This window comes from Vombatus ursinus, unplaced genomic scaffold (genome assembly GCF_900497805.2).
Source record: "Vombatus ursinus unplaced genomic scaffold, bare-nosed wombat genome assembly UNPS02015255.1, whole genome shotgun sequence".
In the NCBI taxonomy this organism is placed as follows: Eukaryota; Metazoa; Chordata; class Mammalia; order Diprotodontia; family Vombatidae; genus Vombatus; species Vombatus ursinus.
Window position 1 is genome coordinate 628,409 of NW_020955033.1, and position 9,630 is coordinate 638,038.

The window sequence follows — 9,630 nt, forward strand, 5'->3', positions numbered from 1 at the left end:
CTCAAACTATAGTAATAAGTAATAAAGTAAATATAGTAAAGCAATAATCATCAAAACAATTTGGTACTGGGTAAGAAATAGGTATTGATCAACGTAACAGAATGGGTATACCGTATACACAAACTAACTAGCACAATGGCCAAGTGTTTTGATAAACCCAAAGATCCCTGCTATTGGGGTAAGAACTAGATACTTTAAAAAAAAACTTTTTGGGAAAACTGGATAACAGTGGAAGAAACTAAGTATAGACCAACATCTCACACTGAATCAAGATAAGCTCATGATTCTAAGATAATTCTATCTGATCATCTATCCACTGTGCCTTCTCTTTCTACTTCTCTCTTTATCTCTTTCTCCTCAAAATCTCTCTGTGTGTATTTAGGAAGGAAGTATATATATACATATATATATATATATATACACATATATATACACACACACATATATATACGTATATACTTGTGTGTGTATATATATGCATATATGTGTGTGTATATATGTATATATATACAGATATATTTATATATACACACACACATATATACTCCAATTTTTCAGAGATTTCTGATTTCCTCAAGTAGTTATTCCCTCCACTGACAGTCAATCAGTCAACAAGTATTTAAGTGTTTACTAAGAGCCAAGTATTGTGCTAAGCAGCGGCAATAGAAATACAAATAGAAAGGCAGTCCCTGCCCTCAAGGAGCTTACATTCTAATGAGAGGAAGATAGCACATAAAAAGGAGTGAAAAAAGTCAGGGGAAAAGGAGCACAGTGAGAAAGTCTTATAGAGAAGAGCTAACAGTGCATCCTGGAGAGAAATGAAGATATCTTTAGCCTGGGCCTTTTCCTTAAATGAAAAATTCTGAATATAGGTATAAAGAGAGAGATTTCAAGAAAGTTGGAAGAACATATTACTTATCAGACTCATGGATAGGTGATCAATTTATGAATAAACAAGAGATAACAGAGTGAGGTATAAAATGGATAATTTTGATTATATTAAATGAAAGTTTTTGTACAAATAAAACAAATGTAGCCAAGATCAAAAGGAAAGCAGAAAATGGGAAGAAGGGAAATTTATATATAGTTTCTCAGATAAATGTCTCATCTCTCAAATATATGAAGAACTTTGTCAAATCTATAAGAATATGCATGAGTCATTCCCCAATTGAAATCAAAACAATTTGTAGTCATATTTTAAAATGCTTTAAATCATTTTTGATTAAAGAAATGCAAATTAAAACAACCTTGAGATATCATTTTATACCTTTCAGATTGGCTAAAATGATTGAAGGGGAAAGGGACAAATGTTGAAGGGGCTGTAGAAAAATTGGTACACTAATTCATTGTTGGTAGAATTGTGAACTGATCTAACCATTTTGGAGAGCAATCTGGAATTGCCCAAAGAGATATTAAACTACCTATATACTTTGATATAGCAACACCACTACTAGATCTATTTCCAAAGATGATTGGGGAAAAAGGAAAAGAACCTGTATGCTCTAAAATATTTATAACAGCTCTTTTTGTGGTGGAAAAGAACTGGAAATTTCAGGGATGCCTGTCAATTGGAGAATGACTGAACAAGTCGTGATATATGATCATGATAGAATACTACCATGCTATAAGAAATGATGAGTTCAATGATCTTAGAAAAACACTGATAGACTTGAATGAAATAATGAAGAACAAAATGGTCAGAACCAAGAGAATACCATATACAGTAACAGCAATACTGTTTTAAGAACAACTTGGAACAAATAAGTCATTTTGACTATTATAAATACACAAATTAACTACAAAGGACATATGAAAGAAGGTGATGTTTTCATCCAGAGAAAGAACTGGTAACTAGAAATATGTACTGAATGATTTTACATGTATATAGGGGAGGGAAGAAAAAAAAGGAATTTAAATGATAATTTTATTATATATTTAAAAGGAATAGTAAGTGATACACAATAGATTTGCAGTTTCATGAACAATCATCTTTTCTTTATCATACTGTTATGGAAATGCTTGTTTTGTTCTGTTAGAAACATGCTTGACACCAAAAATTTAGTATCAAGAAAAGTTTATTACAGAGAAAGTCCAGGGGATTTAGCCGTTTCTGGCCAGAAGTGGGCTCCACCCCTCTTCAGAAGGAAAGAGCCCTGAGGGCCCCCCCCCACATGTTCAAGTATGTTCCTCCTCCCTCAGCATACGTCCCATGAGCCGTTAATGAGGTTCTAATTTTATTTGGGGTGTGTCAGTTAATAGTAATGAAGTTCAGTAAGCAGGCACACTAACATTTTGCTGGTGTCCTCGGGTTGACTTTAACCGGTCTGAGCTGGCTCGGCCCTTATCTTGATTTTGGGGTCTTCTTGGAACCATCAGCTTACTTCTTATTGGCTAAGCCCAAGCCCACCTGCAGTGTAACTGCTTCCTTGAGTTGTTTTGATAACCCTCTGCACTATTCTACCTCTGTGGAAACTTAACCCTTGTCTAACTTTGACAGTTCCATAAATCAAAAATAAAATAAATACTTAAAAAAAAACCCTGTTGTCTGTGTTACCTGCCCCTTCTGTGATGTCATCAAATAGGAATCAAAATCAAGAATGTCTTAACCAATTCCCACCCATCCCAGCACAGCATAAGTTTTAGCAGGTCCTACCCAAACTGGACAAGATTCAAATGAAGGCACCACCCATAAATCTTGTATGAGGACCAGTTTGGCTAAGATCAGACAATCTCATGATTAGGAGACCATTGAGTGATAATTTTTTGACGATACTCCTGAACCTATTTTCTAAGGAATCAGAGGAGTGCCAATCAGCATTAGTGGTGGCAAAACATATACTGATAACACCACGGATCTTTTGGATAACTGATGGGAGGGAGCAGCTAGCCAAGATGGTCACCCCAGTCTTGTTTTTCTCAGTTTGGTGAGTGATTTTGTTGACATGATCAACGTAACTTCTTCAGCACTCCAGAACTGGCAGGTCTTAGGAGATCTATGTCATTGAAAACATACTAACCACATTGTGTGCCTGAGTAGTTTTCAAGGTAAGATGAACTAAGGTCCAATTGCAAAGACTAGATGGGTGTGTGTATGGTTTGTTTCTTTGAAGCTATTTCCCCTCAATAAGCAATTCACGTTAACTGTATGATGGGGGGCAGGGAAGGTAGTTGGCAGTAAATATTGCAGCGGGGATGTTTGCTGTGATTTGGGGTGGGGGGGAGTCAGCAACAAAGTGATAGCTTGGATTAGGATTCAGTAAAATTCCATCTAAAATAAGCTTGCTTCCTCACTTCCCTACACACACACACACACACACACACACACACACACACACACACCATTTTGAGGTAAATTTATTAGAATGCAAGATAGGAAATTTATTTCCGTTTCCTGTTTCTTCATTTTAGAATAAAATGACAAGTTTTAGCCATGCAAAAAAACATCATTCTAAAGCAGGAGTTCTTAACCTGGGGTTTGTGAATTTGCTTTTGTAAAAACATACATGGGGCAGCTAGGTGGTGCAGTGGATAGCGCACCGGCCCTGAAGTCAGGAGGACCTGAGTTCAAATCTGGCCTCAGACCAAACATTTGCTAGCTGTGTGACCCTGGGCAAGTCACTTAACCCCAATTGCCTAAAAAATAAATAAAAATTATATATATTGATAACTATATTTCAACATAATTGCTTTCATTTAGAAACCTATGTATTTATTTTATGCATTTAAAAACATTATTCTGAGAAGCAACCCCTAGGTTTCACCAGATTGCCAGAGGGGTCCAGGACACAAAAAAGGTGAAGGGCTCCTAACTTATCTATGTCGATGTTTTGATACTCCTTAGAATGGAGTGTATGCAATTGACCTGACCACAAAGGATAACTGTTTGGAGAGGTTAAATTCTGTTTCTGATCATATGAAAAATGGATACAAAATTTTATCTTGGTAAGACCTTTGGAGGTAAGACTCAGGCTGAGAGGTCAATTAATGCCCTTCCATTAAACAACAACAACAATACAGCTTCCTGTTTTGCTCTGGGGTATCTTTTATCACACTTGACTCATTGACTGCACTATTTTTGTTATGCTTTTTTTTTCCATCAGCAAAATCACTGCACCTGAACAAGAACCATTTTTTGTTGTTGTTCAGGTTTTTCTCACAGAATCAAGTGACATATGAGGATTAATTGTTTGCTTTCAACCCCAGTATTTTCCCTTCACATGTCTATTTTTGAGATGAATTTTATTTTAGGATGTCCTGACTTGGATGATACTAAATTGGAAAGTCTGGTGCAAATTTTATAGAACCCTATTTCCTTCTATAAAGGATGTTCCCCACTAATCTGTCATTTACAGGGCAGACAAAGGTCAAAGGGTGAGGAAGCACGGACAGGTGGTCTGTGTGAGGTTAGAACCTGACAAATATTTTTGTTTGTTTGTTTATTTTTAGATAAATACATGTCTGATTTGGGAAAAAAATTAATGAATGGGTTCCTTTTTTATTCCATACTAAGCTAAGTTGTCTTATAAAGGACAAGTGCTCGATAAGTTTTATGAATGAGTCAATGAATGAATTTAGAATCAAATGAAAATACCATTTTTTAATTTTTTTATTAATTTGTTTTTAGTTTTCAACAATCACTTCCATACACTTTGGAGTTTTAAATTTTTCTCCCCTTCCTTCCCCAAAACGGCATGCAATCTGATATAGACTTTACATATATATTCCTATTAAACATATTTTCACATTAGTCATGTTGTAAAGAAGAATTAGAACCAATAGGAGGAACCACAAGAAAGAGGAAACAAAAGAAAACAGAAGAAAAAAAAAGAGCAAATAGTATGTTTCAATCTGCACTTAAACTCCATAGCTCTTTCTTTGGATGTGGATAGCATTTTCCATCATGTGACCTTTGGAGATGTCTTAGATCCTTGCATTGCTTAGAAGATCTAAGGCTATCAAAGTTAGCTCTCACACAATGTGACTGTTATTGTGTACAATGTTCTCCTGGTTCTGCTCACTTCACTCAGCATCGGTCCATACAAGTCTTTCCAGGTTTTTCTGAAGTCTGCCTGCTCATCATTTCTTATAGCACAATAGTATTCCATTACATTCATATACCACAATTTGTTCAGTCGTTCCCCAATTGATGGGCATCCCCTCACCTTCCAATTCTTTGCCACCACAGAAAGAGCTGCTACAAATATTTTTGTATATGTGGGTCATTTTCCCATTTTTATGATCTCTTTGGGATACAGCCCTAGAAGTGCTATTGCTGAGTCAAAGGGTAGACACATTTTTATAGTCCTTTGGGCATAGTTCCAAATTGCTCTCCAAAATGGTTGGATCAGTTCACAACTCCACCAACAGTGCATTAGTGTTCCAATTGTCCCACATCTTCTCCAACATTTATCATTTTCCTGTTTTGTCATGTTGGCTAATCTGTTAGGTGTGATGTGGTACCTCAGAGTTGTTTTGATTTGCATTTCTCTAATCAATGGTGGAAAATACCATTTTTTAAAAAGTCATGCAGATCCTCCCTCCTCCATTTGCAGAGGTGGTGGACTATGGGTGTGAAATATTTCATATACTGTAAGAGATGACTGCTGTGTTAGATGGTTTTGCTGAACTTTTTTTTCTCTTTCTTTTTCAGTCTTTGTTGATTCATTGGGTTGGTGATCAAATATAATCAGAAATGAAGGTTACGTAAAAACAAAAGATGTTAATTTTTTTAAACAAATGCCAAGTTGTAGTTTTTAACCCTCTAAAAGTTAACATCTTCTCATTAATAAATAGCCTATCTTACCTGAAAGCCAAATTATTCTGTGAAATTCTTGTTCAAGTCTTTCCATAAATCTACCATAGAGAATCCAGCCATTAGGCAAGGATGACCCAAAAGTTTTAATGCAGTTTTAAACAATTAATGTTGTACTAAGACTTTTAAAGGTTTTTGCTGTCATGGCTCCATCCTCAAAAGAACCAAATTAAGTGAAAGAATGGAAACATTTAGTGGGTTGACAATCCATTCATTGGATTAAACCACTCTTAAACGTCCTTCTGTACATTTTTTTCAATGTTAAGAACAGCTACACTTGTGAAAAAAAATGGTAGCTTATGTCTGCTAAATGAAATAGCAGCTAACAAAGCAACACAGGGAAATGAATGGGTAATTTTAAAAGATTACATGATAATATTGACTGTACTTTAGGTTTTCCCTGTGTCACCCTAATTAAGGAGGTAGATGTGTTACATTGTTTGCTTTACTGTTACTCCCAGTTTGTTCAGGATGACAGTCTTCTGACTGGATTGCTGGTCCTGTGTTAATTAGCAAAGCCATCTAAGAGTAATCTCCCTGAAGATTTTACCTCTGGACCCCACCAGTACCTAAGCTCTCACAGGCTCCACTAGTCTCTCAGTTTATATACCTGCAGAGAGGGGCTCAGCAGGTTTGGGCTGGCTAAATAAAGATTTGCTTAGGATTAGAGACTAAGGATGCCTACTGGTAGTAGGTAAGAATAAGCAAGGATGGTGTGTGGCCAACTTCTTTCTATTGCATGATGGTTGCTTATCATGGAGCACAGTGAGCCTACAGTCAAAGAAAAAGAATTGACTCTGAATGAGTGGCTATGCATTATGTGAATTCAGTCCAATGCATGTGAAGTTATTTCATTCAAAATTATCATTTCACTCCAAGAAATCTGAGAGACTTTTAAAACTGAGCTGTGCTCAAAAACAAAGTCAATTGCAATTTCCTATCACATTTACAAGTCTCTAAATGACTTTGGATGACTAGAAATTGTGTACTTACAACTGCTAAGCTAGCAATGTAACTTCAGGGAAATCATCAAACTTGTGAAGCTCTTTAAAATCTTGGGTATACAGCAATTCTCTAGTGCAGAAAATGAGAAGAGTCCACAGGTCACTAGAAAAGTCCTTTCTCAGAATTTAAAACATAAAGACTAAATTGGGTAGAGATATTTCTATCTTATTTCATTAAAGAAAAACTTTGCCTTTATTCCTAGTTGATCTGCCTTCCTATCCACCTTTTATGAATTATTTCCATTGTTTCCTACAGTAGATGTACATGGCTCCTTTGCTAACTGTCCTAAATGTGCTCCTGCCTTCATAATCCTGGAAAATGTTTCAATTATCTGGTTTTCCTGGAGAGAGGTTGCCTCACTGTTATAAATAAACATCCCATGAGGAAACATCCTCCAAAAAGTGACTCCAATTAGGGAGGGCCGAGCATCTCCCCACACACACACATCTTGTGCTTTTGGGAATCAGCTGGTTTGTTTGGTGTGAGGATTTGCTAACCACTGCAAAGTACTTATAGACACTGACAGCTAAAAACCCAGCCTTATGGCTTAAATGATGAGGAAAGGTTAAAGTCAACAATTTTGGAGCTATTAGTTGTGAAAACAAAATGACGAGGTCTGGAGGCCAGCTAATATTATTTCTTTCCAGGTTCTCACCAATTATAGGGGATCCTCTTTCTTTGCCCCTAGGTGCAAGGATTTCTCATCAGTGTGTGTACTTTAAGGATCAATTTTCCTGGCAGTCCAATTACCTGGATAAACTAGCAAAATCTGCCCCCCAGCAATGCATAGAAAGCTGCTGGATTTTTTTTAAATTCTTTTACAATATCTGCTTTGTTCCAAGGTTGTTTCTTTGTTTATATTCATAAGCTGAACATATTTTTTTTTTATTCTAGATACACACTCATGGATCATCAACCCTGTACTGAGCATCATATTCTAAGATGACGTATTTCCATAAATCTAATTTAAGTGGAAGAATTTGAGAGGCAGCCAACTTGGCACAGAGTAGCAGACTTTGAAGAATCTGGATTCGTATTCTGACTCATATACTTACCAGCTGTATGACTCTGGACAAGTAACATAGCCTCTATTGGCCCTACTTTCCTCATCTGTAAAATGGGAGTGGTAAAAATAGCACCTACCTCACATAGGGTTGTTGTGAAGTTCAAATAAGAAAATGTAGGTAAGTGAAGTGAATAAGCATTTATATAAAGCTTACTATGTGCCAGGCACTGTGCTAAGCACTTTTTTGATCCTCTCAACAATTACCTGGGAGGTAGAAGCTATTATTATCCTCATTTTACAGTTAAGGAAACTGAGGCAAACAGAGGATACCTGATGTGCCCAAGGTCATATAGTTACTAAGTGTCTGAGGCCAGATTTGAACTAATGTTTTCCTGACTCCAGGCCCAACACTCTATCGTCTGCCACCAGCTAACTCTAAGTAACCATTCAGTGCTTCTCAAACATTTTTTCCATTCATAATGTAATACTGTTCTTTGGCTGGTGATCAGGAGACTCCAGAAAGTGATTACAAGTGTAAGTTCAATTTAATTCAATAAACATTTATTAAGTGCCTACTAGTACCAGGCACTGTGTTAAGTGCTGCAGATACAAATAAGAAAAAGACAGGCCCTGCCCTCAAGGAGCTTATAATCTAATAGGGAAGGACAACACATACAAAGAAGCTGAAAGGGGTGGGGTAGGGATAGTGGAGGAGATAGTAGAGAAATACCCCGCAGTTCTGTAGAATCAAAATCAAGCAGAGCTACTGATGGAAAATGGAGAGGTACCTGAAAATTTCTGATCTGAGCCCTCTATAAAGGAAGGCTTTCAGGGCAGCTAGGTGGCTCAGTGGATAGAGCACTGGCCCTGAAGTCAGAAGGGTCTGAGTTCAAATCCAGCCTCAGACCAAACACTTGACACTTACTAACTGTGTGACCCTGAGCAAGTCACTTAACCCCAATTGCCTTTAAAAAAAAAAAAGGAAAAAAAAAAAGGAAGAAGCAATTGAGGGAGTTGCAGTGTTGCATGGTGATGGAGATTTCTGGTGATCAACTTATCCAGGGTGAAGTAAAATGTTCCAGTGTTCCATGGACTTGAAACCAAGCAGGGCTGTTAATGGAAAACTGAGTTACCTGGGCATTCACAAGCAAATTTAAGCCCTATACAATTCCCAATATACCTTTCAGAAGAAACACCAGTGAGCCCAAGCACACCCTTTGAGAACCACTAGGTAACATGTCAACTATAATTATAAAAATTAGGCTTTTAGCAAGCCCAGAAATGAAAAGGAAAGTACTGAGTAAAATCACTGTACTACACTGAGTGTACAAATTACCCACCACTACATTGCTCAGGAAGCACGTGAGTGACATGACACAAAAAAGCTCGGGTGACCCAAGGAGAAATGTTCCTCTGAAAGAGCCTCCCCTGTCCAGGAAATTTCTAGGATTCTGGGGGCAGAGCAGTCTACTCTACTACAAAATGGCCCCTGAGAGACAGAACCAACCTTAGATCCTCACAAACTGATATGGATCCAAAGCAGTTAAGACTTTTCTAGGGCAGATCTTTGTGTTTCTATCAAGGTGGCCTCAAATGGTGTGAGCTGAACTATACCTTTGGATTAACTCCTTAATAGACTCAAACCCAAACCAACTTCTTGAAAGTTCTTGGAACTAGGTGTAAGGGAGTAACCCAAGAAGACCAAGTTGTTCAGATGTGGATAGTTGTAGACTGTCCAGAGCCAGGACAACTTCCACCAGTGAAAAAGACAAAATTATATTCATCAGGATCTTCATTGCATGAAGTC